The sequence below is a fragment of the Xenopus laevis genome, chromosome 1L (assembly GCF_017654675.1).
Source record: "Xenopus laevis strain J_2021 chromosome 1L, Xenopus_laevis_v10.1, whole genome shotgun sequence".
Taxonomy (NCBI): Eukaryota; Metazoa; Chordata; class Amphibia; order Anura; family Pipidae; genus Xenopus; species Xenopus laevis.
Window position 1 is genome coordinate 168,714,521 of NC_054371.1, and position 8,097 is coordinate 168,722,617.

The following is an 8,097-nucleotide window of genomic DNA, read 5'->3' on the forward strand; positions in this document are numbered from 1 at the left end:
TCTGCTGCTTAGTGTCTCATTATAGCACAGACTATATGAACACTCCATTTTCTTGTCTGGTACTTTATATTTTATTCGATATTCGCAGAATAATGCACTGCTGTGTCTGATAATGGAAATGCTTTATGTTGGGACGGTTCTCCCACCATGCATGTGTGTGTATAAAGTGTACGCCCGAATAATAGCTGCATCTGTCTGCTACCCCCCCCCTTGAAAAAAAATGTTACTTCAGTTCTATGGTACACCTAATGGAGCCTTACACTGCCTTTTAACGTGTCACATTAGCAGGAAGAAATCCCAAGCTAAGCACTCTAACATAGGACTTGCACAATTATTCATAAATATATATATATATATATATATATATATATATATATATATATATATATATATATATATGATGGGATGGATTCTCTTACTCTATAAAGAAATAAGTCTTGATTAGTTTCCTTTTTCTTCCTATCCACTGTGTTTATGTTTAAGCCATTAGTTGGCAGATGCCAAAGGGATGGCGTTAAGGACACACACGATTTCCCACACAATCATTTTTTTCTCTGGCCATGTCATCTGATTATAAACCTGAAATCTTTTGGCTCTGAAGTCCTGCCTTTTTTGTTAGGCACCTTGGCACCAATTCAGTAACACACAGCAGCAAATCAGACCCTTGTTTTTACATTTTAGCCACACTGAATCAGTAAACGCTTGCTTTGTGTCACTGCACTGCTGCACAGAAATCTCACAACATGCCAGGTGCTTTTCTGCTACAAAAGCATTATCTGCCATCCGCCATTTCTGTACGCACTTTTTCTGCAATTTCCAAATAGCAAGCGGCTTGAATGAAGCCAAGAAGGACTTCGTGTTTAATCCGTGGAAAGGTCCATGGAATCTGTGAGAATCCTTTGGGATGGATCCTTACTGGAGCAGTTACGATTTATCCGTGAATATGTTGAAGGACTGTTTGTATTAATTTGATTTATCAGTGGTGATAATGCATGGCCAACAGAGATTATACATTGTTTTCTTAGAGGGTTCTGGACTGTTCAGCACAGGGGGTTTGTATGGAAAGGCAAGTAGAAATGCAGTTGTGCCTTTTCCTACTTCATGCACAGCTTTCATTCCTGTAACTGCTTATCTATAAGATAGTGTTGCTGATCTTTATGCACTGGAGGGAGAATGTAGATAAATGACAGCGGGTGTGTATATTTAATCAATTTCACTTCTATTCGTAGAATAAATAAATGAAGGATTTCTTAATAATAAACACGGCGGGTGATAGAACTATAGGAAAACTGCTAATCAGATTTATGACAGAAAAAGCTTTATTTTCCTCATATGAAAGCAAAATCAACAGGAGATTATTGAAAAATGGCATATTATCTCTTTCCAGGATGACATTTAGTCCATTGGCTAGTGATGATATAATCCAATCAATTCCAAATAGGTGATCATTTTCTATATCTGTCATTGCTGTTGTTTTCATGTATTACTTTAGTTTGTGTGGTTCTGTTCCCATAATTAATATTGTGTTCCGCTTCCCCTGAAACCCTTTGTAGTATTTGTGTATCATCATAAGTTAAAAGTATTCTTACCTGTAGTATCTCTTTTATGTATATATCGCTAGTACTGTTTGCTTGGAAGTGTTGTAATGAGGTTGGCTTTGTTTTTGTCACCTTTCGACAGTAGCGCTTGTTGGCAAATAGCAATTATAGCCACTTAAATGAAAAGGCCAAAACATTAAAATGTATGTGATCTTGAGCCGATTCTGGTGATTAAATCTGGGGTTCTGCTATTTAGATGCTTTATAAAAGTGACTGCAGTTAAAAGATTACTTAAAGGGACACTGTTCTACATGAGTTTATTGAATAGGGCGTGGGCTGAACATCGCTTTTGCCTGTTGTTTTAAGTAAAAAAAAAAACAAATCTGTGTCTTTTATTCTTGAGCTATATTTGAGACAACAGCTACTCAATTTTGCCAGGTAGATGATTAGGTTCCCAGTGATCCCAAATTATCTCTATGCCAAGGACCAAACATGGAGGAGCTTCAATTTCCCTATTTAGATCAAGAAATAACAAAAAACATTGTTGCTTTTTTTTTTGTAACTAAAATGCAAAAGTATGTTCAGCACAAGCACTATTTATTCAATTCATGTCGAATAAGGGGTACACTGCCCCTTTATTATAGGCTTGCCCTATCAGTCATGGTCTGATTAATGCTGCAGGCAGGGTGTCATGATATGGGGTACCAGGAGACATAGGGGACCCAGCAGGGCACTAACCATGTGTATATGATCAATGTCTTGTTCCCAAAGGTTTAGGGGGGCCTTAAATGATTTTGTTGGGAGGGTGTAACCAGGAACGTCTAGTTACACCACCAATGTATTGGGCATGAAGCCTTGAAATGGAAAAACTTTAGAATGAAGCATCTCATTGAAATAGTAGGCCTCTTGTTCTAATCTGTTGTAATAATAATAAATAAAGTAATAAATATAAATAAGTAATAAATGCAGACTCCCAAATAGTGTCAGATTCTTGGCACAAGTGATGAGTCCCCCCCCCATCACTTTAAACATTGTATTGGGGGAAGAAGTGTTTGTCAGGTGTCAGCGCTGCTACAGTATCTCCCTTATCACTGGCACCAATGTCAGCTTTGATACCTGTCTGTTTTATTCTATGAATTTGATTGTGTAGAGTCCTGTGCAATAACCTTTTTATGTCAAAATTTAGTAAAAGCCACAAAGTTGTCTAATAACCCGGAGTAACCAATCATATCATTTTGTAAGCCTGTTGGGTATCTCTTTTTAAGCTGTAAACGTGTATGAAAAAACCAGAATGGTAAATGTGTGCCAGGAATACTGAAAAGCAACGATCTGTATTCTTTGTGTATATCTGAATTTATACTTGTGAGCTTGTGATGCCATATTGCCTTTTAGTGCAAAGGTTGTAGCAGCAGCAGGGTTAGTGCTGGTGTAGCCTCATAACAAGCAGTATGGCATAACCTTTATAAAACTGAATTTTACCTGCACTTTTAGAAACCCAAGATCTGTTTCCCTGAAGCTTATGTAAATGTGATTGCTACAAAGTGCTGTTTCATAAAGGCCATAAATCCCAAACACATGTTCCTTATGATCTGAATGTCCCAGCATGCCTGGCCAATAATCACCACAGTTGCTGGAAGTCTTGATCCATTTGCTTTCCCTGTAATATTTGTTTCTCCGGCAGCCGAAGAGGAGTGCAGTTAACAGCACTCCTCCAGCAGAATCCTGCATTTTTCAAAAGAGCAGTTTTTTTTTTTTAATTTTGAAAACTGACATGGGGCTAGACATTTTGCTTGTTTCCAAGGTACCCCAGTCATGTGACTTGTGCTCTGATAAACTTCAGTCACTCTTTACTGCTGCACTGCAAGTTGCACTGATATCACCCCCCCCCCCCCAACAGACCTTCAGCAAAACAATGGGAAGGTAACCAGATAACAGCTCCCTGACACCTGCTAAAAATAATCCCATGATCCCAAATCTAGTGGTAGATATGAGAACAACACTCAATAGTAAAAATCTAAATCCATCTAACCCAAGTCCCAACTCCTCCAGTTACATTAAGGGCAGAGACACAAGGGGAGATTAGTTGCCCGGTGACAAATCGACCTCTTCTTCAGGGCGACTAATCTCCCTGAATTGCCTTCCTGACGGCTAGAATGCAAATCACCAGCGGGATGGCACTTGGAGCTCTTAGTTTTTCTCAAAAGGAAACTTCGGACGACTTCAGAAAATGAAGCGTCAGAGTGCCATCCCACTGGCGATTTGCATTCTAGCTGGCTGGAAAGCAATTCGGGGAGATTAGTCGCCCCCCGAAGAAGAAGAGGATATTTGTTGCTGGGCAACTAATCTCCCCGAATCTGACCATGTGTCTCTGCCCTATATGAAAGCAGTTCCATTGTGAAGTTCTGGCTCTTTCTGAAAGCACATGACCAGGCACAGTGACCTGAGGTGGCTGCCAATGTTACAACTTAATAAAATACATTTATTGGTTCAAAAGTACAATTTTAAATGGTAGAATGAATTGTTTAATGTAGTGTAATTTAGTAATAAAAACTATACCATAAAAATCATGACTGAATCCCTTTGCTTTGATATGTGGGATACAAGGAAGGTCCAGGTTTCTTACCATGAACAAGGAAGAAAATGGGATCACAGAAACCTTTCCCGAATTAACCTCAGATGCTTTTCTATAGTCAGTGTTTCCGATATTATTTTGTGAGTGTGTGATTTAGTATTTGAAGTAAAAGTATTGGCTTTTTTATGTCTTAGCAAATAGGACCTGCATTAACTGCGCAGAACCAGAACATACGGGCACGGCTTTGCTTTGTCTACATTGTGTGCAAAAATGTGAACAAATGATGTGTATGTTGCTATTGCTAAAGGCCCTTTTGTGAGTGGAACAAAAACCTGCAGATTTGGTTGGACAAGCTTATGCAAGCTGTTTTCCCATTGGTCACAACTCTGGGAGTGTTTATAGACCTTAATGTTGAAATGCATGCTTTATTATAAATGAATGGTACAATCGCTTCCCGGCATCCCTCCCTGCATGGAAACCTACATCAGAACTTTTCCGCCTTTTTGATGCCAGAATATGCAACGTTCCACACTAGAGAGTATTATGATTTCTGCCGTGGTGAGTTTGGGCTTTGTTTCATGGCAGCTCAGTTACTGCCGGCAGGTTATGCACAACTAAATGTATCTCCCACATCACCATTTGGGCTCTCCCACCTTCATTCCATCATGTTTCTGCCAGTGGGTGTTTGACTGGTTTCTAGGGAATCACCTGCCGGTCTATTGATGTTCTTTGTATGAATGCTGGTGAGTTAGTTTAATAAAACTCTTATTTATATATATATAATATAATGTAATAAACATATAGTTCCTGGCCAGGGTTTCCCCACATTGGTTTGAGAGCCACTTACCTATGATGCTGCCTGATGTCTTATTGGCTCTTTAATATTTGTATTTCTATTTGATCTCCCTTTAACCAGAAAACTCAATTCTGCCATGTCTCCCTGTGACCTCTTTATCCTGTTACTGTTCAATATCGCAAACGTCCGAAATAGAAGTAAATGTCATTGTGCACATGGGAGTGGAGTTGATGTTTTTGAGTTGGACTGTTCTTTATCTTGATGAAATCATTTGCTGTACATCCTTGTGTGTAATCATGTGGGACTTCAGCTAATTCTGCCTAATGTAATGGTGGTTATATGAATTGTGTGGCGCTTTGGTTTCTTTTGTCTGATTCTTGTGACTGAATTGTTCAATCCCCTCAACTAATCTCCCCCTCTCACCGACTCAAACATTGTATGTTTGCTCTTCAGTACTGTTGCAAATATTTTGTTCAGCATTAGTTTAAGCAATAAACATTTGATATTCCTGTGAAACCAGTCTTGTCCCTTTTTGTATTTATTTCAATTACAGGTATGAGAACTGTTCTCCAGAATGCTCAAGACCTGGGATTTTCCAGATAAAGAATTTTCTGTTATTTGGATCTTTATACCTTAAGTCTACTAGAAAATAATGTAAACATTAAATAAGCCTAATAGGCTGGTTTTGCCTCCAATAAAGATTTATATCTTAGTTGGGATCAAGTACAAGCTACTGTTTTATTATTACAGAGAAAAAGGAAATAATTAAATAATAAAAATGTGAATCATTTAAATAAAACAGTCTATGGGAGACACCCTTCCTGTAATTTGGAGCTTTCTGGATAATGGCTTTCCACATAACAGATCCCATACCTTTATCCAAACCATGAAATTGCGGTTACATTCACATTGTCATTCATGTACCTTAAAAAAGCAATGTATAAGAGATAGGGGTAGCAAAATAAAAAGAAAATCTACATATAAATTATCATTTTTAAATAAAGTTTTACATAAGTCACTTGGGATCATGAGTGCATCTGTCATACAAAAGGTCTATTAGAATAAGAATATAACTGTCTCCAAGCCTCATCTGTAGTGTAAAATGCTCCCCTTATATAGTGTTCACCCAAACATAAAGCATGAGCTTTATTGGGCTGTGAAAAGTGAACCCAGTAGAAAGAAATTAATGTGAACATTTTTTTTTAAATAAGAACCCAGTACAAATCCATTTGTCATGGGGGAGGGGGAGATTGGTTATCTTTGGCAAATATCTACTCTATGGACACATCCAATCCATCTTCTGGAGCTACAAGTTAGAATCCAGTTTCCTCGCTGATCTATACTGCTCTATATGGCAACCGTTTGTGGGACACAGTTCAGAAAGGAGTCTGTGACAAAAGAAAATGTTGACCCATTCTGGACATTTTCCAAAAAAAAAATTACCTTGATCGAAGAATGGAACAGAAACAAAGCCGATTCTCCTGAGGGTTGCTATAGATTCTGCAGGTTATGCAACATCATTTAGCCTATGATTACATATCAGGAGATACAAAACAAATCAGGAATCTAATTTTAAACGGTAAGGCAACCCCAAAATAAAAATTTGCTTCTAAAAGGAAACCTCATTCTAAGTGTTACTATAGCTTAAAATGGCCATAGATGTGCAGATTATTAGCCTGTCAGACGAACGTTAATCCATGCCAATCTTCCAACCTGCAATGGACCAATCAGATTAATATAAAGTAGTAAAGAGAACAAATCACACAATGCTCGGGCCATTAAGTGACAGACAACAATCGTACAAAAGTTATGTATGACAAATAGTAGTCTCCCAGTGATATAGTCAGATAGGCAATACATGCAGAAATATTATTAGTAGACAATATAAATCCTGTCCGATCAACTGAACGACCAATCGCCATAGAAAAATGAAAAATGTCAGGACACTCCACATAGTCCAAAAATCGTACGAACCGACGTACAATGGTATTTTTGCGTCTATGGCCAGCTAAATCCATGTCAAAGCCCTGATATATTGCATTGCCTGATTCTAGCAATACACGTACCAATAAACTTCTATTGTATGTCTTTCAATAGGTGTATGGGGTTATTGGTCCTAACTGATATCCACAAACGATGGACATCTGTTCCCATCAATCGGGTCAGCCTGAATTGAACAGAGACGAGTCCATATTGTGTCTGTGGGTTCATCAGTCAGATACAAACAGTATCCACTTTGTCCTGTACGCAGATCTGGGTTCTTTTTTGAAGTGGCCCAGAACAGACAGGACTGGGTCATTCCCTTAAAGGAACACTAACACCAAAAAAAGAAAATCTTTTAAAGTAATGAAAATATAATGTGCCATTGTGCTGCCTTGGTAAAAGTGACGTGTTTGCTTTGGAAATTCTACAGTAGTAGCTGTGTTGTGTAGCCCTGAGGACAACCATTCAAAGCTGAAAAAGGAGAAAAGGCAAAGGATACACAGCAGATAACAGATAAGCTCTGTATACAATGGGATTCTTCAGAATTTATCTAATCTACGGTGTATCCTGTGCTTGAATAGCTGCCTCCATGGCTACACAGCAGCTTGTTTATATAAACTATAGTTGTGTTTCTGAAGCAAACACAACAGTTTTACCAATAAAACACAATAGTACATTATATTGTCATTCGTTTAAAGCACTTTCATTTTTAATGTTACTGTTCCTTTAACCATTTTTGCAGGGCACAAGTTGCAATGAGAGTCATCCAGAGCAGTGGTTTTCATTGTTTTCAGTTCAGCCCCCTGGATTGCAATAGGTCAGCGATATATGAACCTGTCTAGAACAGCAAGTAATTGCTCACCCTAACTGACCTTCCTGAGGAGAGAGAATTCTTCCCAAAGCTCCCTCCAACTGACCTTCAGGATTTTGCTCTATCCCTGTGGATGAGCCAGTCCCACTAATACTATTTAGGTACCAGTGTAACAGTGTCTCCGTGTCACACAGTGTGTGTTTTGACAGGCTCTGTACATGGCTACCCATTCACTTCAGTCCAGGAGCCAAGGAAGGTTACAATAAAGAGGGGCACACCATAGTATATTTATTAAAGTGTTTACTTGCTGAGAAATCAAAGCATTTTGTTAGCGCCCCCCCCCAGTGAGATATGGAGTCAGGATACTGTAAAAACTTTGGTTAAGTAAAGTATAAGA